Consider the following 5699-nt stretch of genomic DNA (forward strand, 5'->3'; position numbering starts at 1 on the left):
GAGTGCGACGAAGACAACACAGTCTTACATATTACGCGTGTACCTGACAAAGACCGCGAGTAATATCGATTTTTCACCGGCACATTGCCGAACACCTAATAGACGTTGTGTTGTGCTGGTGTAAATAAAGACTAATAACGCCTTTATTCTTCAACCTGTGTTGTGACAGTGATATTTCCCCAGTGAAAAATGCCACTCAACGACGACGGCGAACAGAAACCATCGACCGCGGGCCAGGTCACAAAAGTGTACGACATCAAGGCCACAGAGTTCAGCGAAGAAAAACCCGCACTCTGGTTCGCGCAGCTGGAATCTCTGTTCCGAAACAAGGGAATCGTCCAGGAGCTAGACAAATTCCACCACGCAGTCCCACTCATCAAAACGAGTGCAGCTGCCCAAGTAGAGGACATTATCATCGCGCCTCCAGTCCTTGCCCCGTACCAAACGCTCAAAAACAAATTGATTGAGCGTTTCACTAAATCAAAACAGGCCAACCTGCTCCAGCTATTGGACGGAGAGCGACTCGGAGATCGGAAACCATCTCAGCATCTTCGTCACCTCAAGAGTTTGGTTCCCGACATCGACGACGACGTCCTGAGAGCCCGCTGGTTATCTCACTTGCCCCAGACAACGCAATCCTGTCTCATCGCGCAGAAGACCGCGACAACAGACGAGCTCGGCGAAGTAGCAGACAGACTACATGAGGTACTACAGCCTACGAACGTTGCGTCCATCTCGAACCTGGAACGACAGATCGCGGAGCTCACCCAGCAGGTCGCCAGCCTAGCAGCTCACTCCTCGCGTCGAGATGGCAACACCGGACTAGGCAGATCCCGCAGCAATGCACGCAGCCACTCGTTCAGCAAACCAAGGCTGAACAAAACAACAGGTATATGCGTTTACCATGAAAAATTCGGCAGTAAAGCGCGCAAATGCCTACGCGGTTGCAAGTTTCAGGGAAACGCAAAAGAGAGTCACTAGCGGCGGAAGTGGACTCTCTCGGATTCTCTCGCCGCCTCTTCCTCACTGATAAAACCACTGGTATCCAATTCCTCGTGGATACGGGATCGGATGTCTCCGTTTTCCCCCGCAGGCGGCCTAAACCATCGCAGAAACCATCAGGATACCAGCTCTTCGCANCAAAAGCAAGGCGCCCATCGGTAGTTATTCGGTGCGTGAGCGTTTCGCTACGTGAGTGCGACGAAGACAACACAGTCTTACATATTATGCGTGTACCTGACAAAGACCGCGAGTAATATCGATTTTCCACCGNTCGCGAAATGCACCGCCACCTCAGTGAAATCGCTCCAAATACCCGACGATTCGCAGTGGATGAGACTCCTCAAAGAATTTCCATCCATCATCACGCCAGACGGGAAATTAAAAGTCGCGAAACACACGACTCTCCACCACATTCAGACCACACCAGGACCTCCAATCACATGCAGAGCGCGCCGCCTTGCACCGGACAAGCTGAAGGTCGCCCAGTCAGAATTCTCCTCAATGATTAAGCTGGGAACCGCGCGAGCATCCGAGAGCCCGTGGTCCTCACCGCTCCACCTCGCCGAGAAGAAGAACGACGAATGGAGACCATGTGGAGACTACAACGCACTAAACAACCGGATAATACTAGATAAGTACCCTGTATGATATCTTGACGATTTTGCCGCGAATCTGCATGGTACAACAATTTTCTCCACAGTTGACCTAGTTAAAGCCTTCAACCAGATCCCAGTGGCGCCTGAAGACATTAAGAAAACGGCAATCATAACGCCTTTCGGTCTATTTGAATTTCCATCCATGACCTTTGGCCTCAGGAACGCGGCACAGACGTTCCAACGGTTAATCGACGAAGCTACACGCGATCTAGCATTCGCGTTCCCCTACATTGACGACATTCCCGNCATTCTCATTCGCATCAAAAGATGATGAACAACACCAGGAGCACCCCAGACTACTTTTCGGTAGACTCGAAAAATTCGGTTTGATCGTAAACGTCACCAAGTCTAACCTGGGCAACCCAGAAGTCGTATTTCTCGGCCACACAATCAATTCTCAAGGAATCGAGCCACCCCAAGACCGCGTCACAGCGATACTTGAATTTCCAAGGCCCAGTACTATCAAAAAGCTCCGTCGCTTCCTCGGTACAATTAATTTCTACAGAAAATTCATCCGAGGAGCAGCAAGAATCCTGTTACCACTCAACAATGAACAAAAAGGACCCAAGAAAAAAGGAAGCCATCCGGTAAACTGGACACCCGCTCTCGAGGAAGCCTTCACGCAGTGCAAGCAAGCCCTGGCAGCCGCCACTCTGTTATCTCACCCAAATAGTGATGCAGAGTGGGCTGTATTCACAGACGCATCAGACCACGCGATCGGAGCCGTTCTCCAGCAGAAATACCAAGGTTCCTGGCAACCCTTGGCTTTCTTCAGTAGAAAACTCTCGCTAGCTACTCAGAAGTACTCAGCCTACGACAGGGAGCTCCATGCGGTGTACGAGGCCGTGAAACACTTCAGACACATCTTTGAAGGTCGTCACGTCGTCATCTACACGGATCACAAGCCTCTCACATGCGTTCGAACAGAAACCAGAACGCGCTTCACCCTGGCAATTCCGACGCCTCGATTTTATCGGATAATTTTCAACCGACATTCGACACGTCGCTGGCGTCGACAACACTATAGCTGACACTCTATCACGCGTCGACGCAATCGCAACTGCCGTCTCCAATGAAGAGCTCGAGTAAACCCAGAAAGACGATCAAGAGCTGCAGCAACTCCTCGAACAACCAGACTCAGCCTTGAAACTCAAACGTCTCACATTCTCAGGAACCAACACATCATTGTACTGTGACACACAATCAAGTACAGTACGTACATACGTGCCAAAGCCGCCGAGGAAACGAGTATTCGACTCACTCCACTCCCTCGCGCATCCTGGACAGAGAGCATCGCGACGATTCGTCACGCGACACTACATCTGGCCATCAATTAATAAGGACTGTGGAGAATGGGCTAAACACTGTCTCGCATGCCAGAAAAACAAAATTTCTCGGCATTCCGCGACTCCAATCAGCGAACTACAGCTACCATCGAGGAGATTCGAACACATCCACATCGATTTGATCTCTCTGCCTCTATCCAAGGGACACAAGTGGTGTCTCACGATAGTGGACAGATTTACACGTTATCCAGAAGCCATACCTCTAGCAGAATCCAACCAAAGCACAGTAGTACATGCTTCACTCTACCACTGGATCTCGCGTTTCGGAATACCTCTGAGAATCACATCCGACCAAGGCGGACAATTCTACTCAGAAACATTCAAGGAACTCACGCGGCTGCTAGGATCGAAAAGACTCATGACAACGTCATAACACCCTCAAGCGAACGACCTAGTCGAAAGACTTCACAGACAGCTGAAGGCAGCACTGCGTTGCCACGGCGACAGCTGGTATGACGTGCTACCCGCGGTGCTTCTCGGACTGAGAACCGCGTGGAAGGACGATATACAGACAACGCCAGCAGAATTAACGTATGGAGAACCGATCTGCGTTCCCGGAAAATTCCTGGCACCGTCCAACGAGAGAATAACACAACCTGATCTAGTGAAGAAACTCCGAATATATTTCCAAAACATCGCGCCGGTACCGATGTCGCGACATGGAACGCGAGCCACCTTCGTCTTCAAGGATCTCGCAACATGCACCCACGTATTCGTACGTACGGACTGCCTTCGAATGGCGTATGGATCACCATATACGGGTCCATACCGCGTCGTCAGCAGACATGACAAATATTTTGTCATCTGGTTCAGGTCAGGTGGACTAGGACAGTACAAAGACACTCCAATCTCCATCGACCGATTAAACCCCGCGTATGTCTTGCCGGAGGACTTAGAGCAGTTCCCAGAGCAACAACTACCAGCGGACCAGCATCGCGGCGAACCGCAGGATGGACCAACACCGTCCACCAGCGCTCAAATCACAGCCATTCCCCACAGCAACAGCAAAAATACCAGATCGGTGCAATTTTCGAAACGAACAAAAATCCATTTCTATTCTACTTAAATCTTTCTCTGTTACAGACACAATTACTGCCAGTTACAGGGAAATACGACTTTTTTTCTCAACAAAGGGAGTCATGTAGCGACTGCTACACTTATACACACGCAGACACGCGCTGAGGAGCAATCACCGATAGACGAGCCCTATCTCGCTCCAATCCTCCGAATATCTCGCTCTCTCAAATATCACGCGTTTACCTGCTACCCAAATTATTAATCCGCACTGACCACTGAGTCAGTCAGTTACAGTTCGTCTCCGAGTTCTACTCGGGACTCACTTATACGTATTCATCTATCTATTGTATATTATAATTAACGCGATTGTAAATATATTAGGATTCAGTATTTTGAATACTTTGTTAGTAATTGTGGAACCCTTTCCAAACACATCACGATTACTACAGGGGGAGGGGGTAATAAGTGTGAATAGTATATATTTGAGGAATTCCCAAGAATTATCAGTACTCCGCCAACAGTTGTTGTGTTTCCGTGGCTGAGTTTCCTGCGGGATTTGTAGAACTAGAGGTATGTAATTAATTTACAAGTTAATTCATAAGATTGGTTCCATTTGATGATATCAATTTGTGTTCATTTTTGATTTTAAAAGATCTTTTTGAAAAAATTGCTGAGAGAAGTATCAACAAAATCGCTTGATGCGAGACTCTCCGCGTTAAAAGGATTGATGATCTAACTCTGGGTGTAGATTATCAGATTACTGCATTCAAAAGTGTCAACACCAAATATGGTAGAAGAATCGTAGCTACTCTGGGTGCTGAGCATGACGTTTTCCTCCCCGCACGTTTATCTGCAGCACTTTTGGACGATCACGCAGAATACATCTATCATAAGACATTGCTTGTAGAGGGTCGTTTATCTATACGTTTTCTGGAAGGTCCGTATCACCCATGCGAATTCATATATAAAGAAATGTAATTATATATACGTCATCCATAAAAACTGATTCCGTAATAAATGGGTATATATATATATTGGTTTTTTATGTAGTACATCGTCACCTACCCACTCCACCCCTTCCGGCCCATTATCGCGGAGAATTAATTTCAAAAAAACTTAAATTAAGAAACCGAAGAATTTTTTTTTCTTTTATTTCCAGTAGGTCTCGATGACGTGTCTCATTGCCGACATCGAAAAATAAGAAAAACAAATAATGAATGACTTGATGAATGACTTGTCAGATTACTGACATGAAAAAAACCAAAAACAAGGGAAAAAAAATTATAATTCGAATTTTATTTGTTTTCTGGTTTTTGAAAATGATTTTGGACACGCAGCAATGAAAAAAAAATGGTTGTGAGTTGATGAGAGGATAAATGGATGATGTGTCAGATTACCGAGATAAGGAAAAAACGAAAAACAAAATAAAAAATTATAACTTCAATTTTTATATCCTTTTTTGATTTTAGAAATGATTTTGGACGCGCGGTGATAAAGATGGGGGGTTTGTGTATCGATGGGAGGATAGGTGGAAGACGAGTTCATAACCGACATAAAAAAAAACGAAAAACAAAAAAAAATAATAATTTCAATTTTAATTTACTTTTTCGCTTTTGGAAATGATTTTGGACGCGCGGTGATAAAGATGGGGGGTTTATGAGTGGACGGAAGGATTGAT

Source organism: Diachasma alloeum, unplaced genomic scaffold (genome assembly GCF_001412515.2).
Source record: "Diachasma alloeum isolate Michigan unplaced genomic scaffold, Dall2.0 Dall_scaffold_00348, whole genome shotgun sequence".
Taxonomy (NCBI): domain Eukaryota; kingdom Metazoa; phylum Arthropoda; class Insecta; order Hymenoptera; family Braconidae; genus Diachasma; species Diachasma alloeum.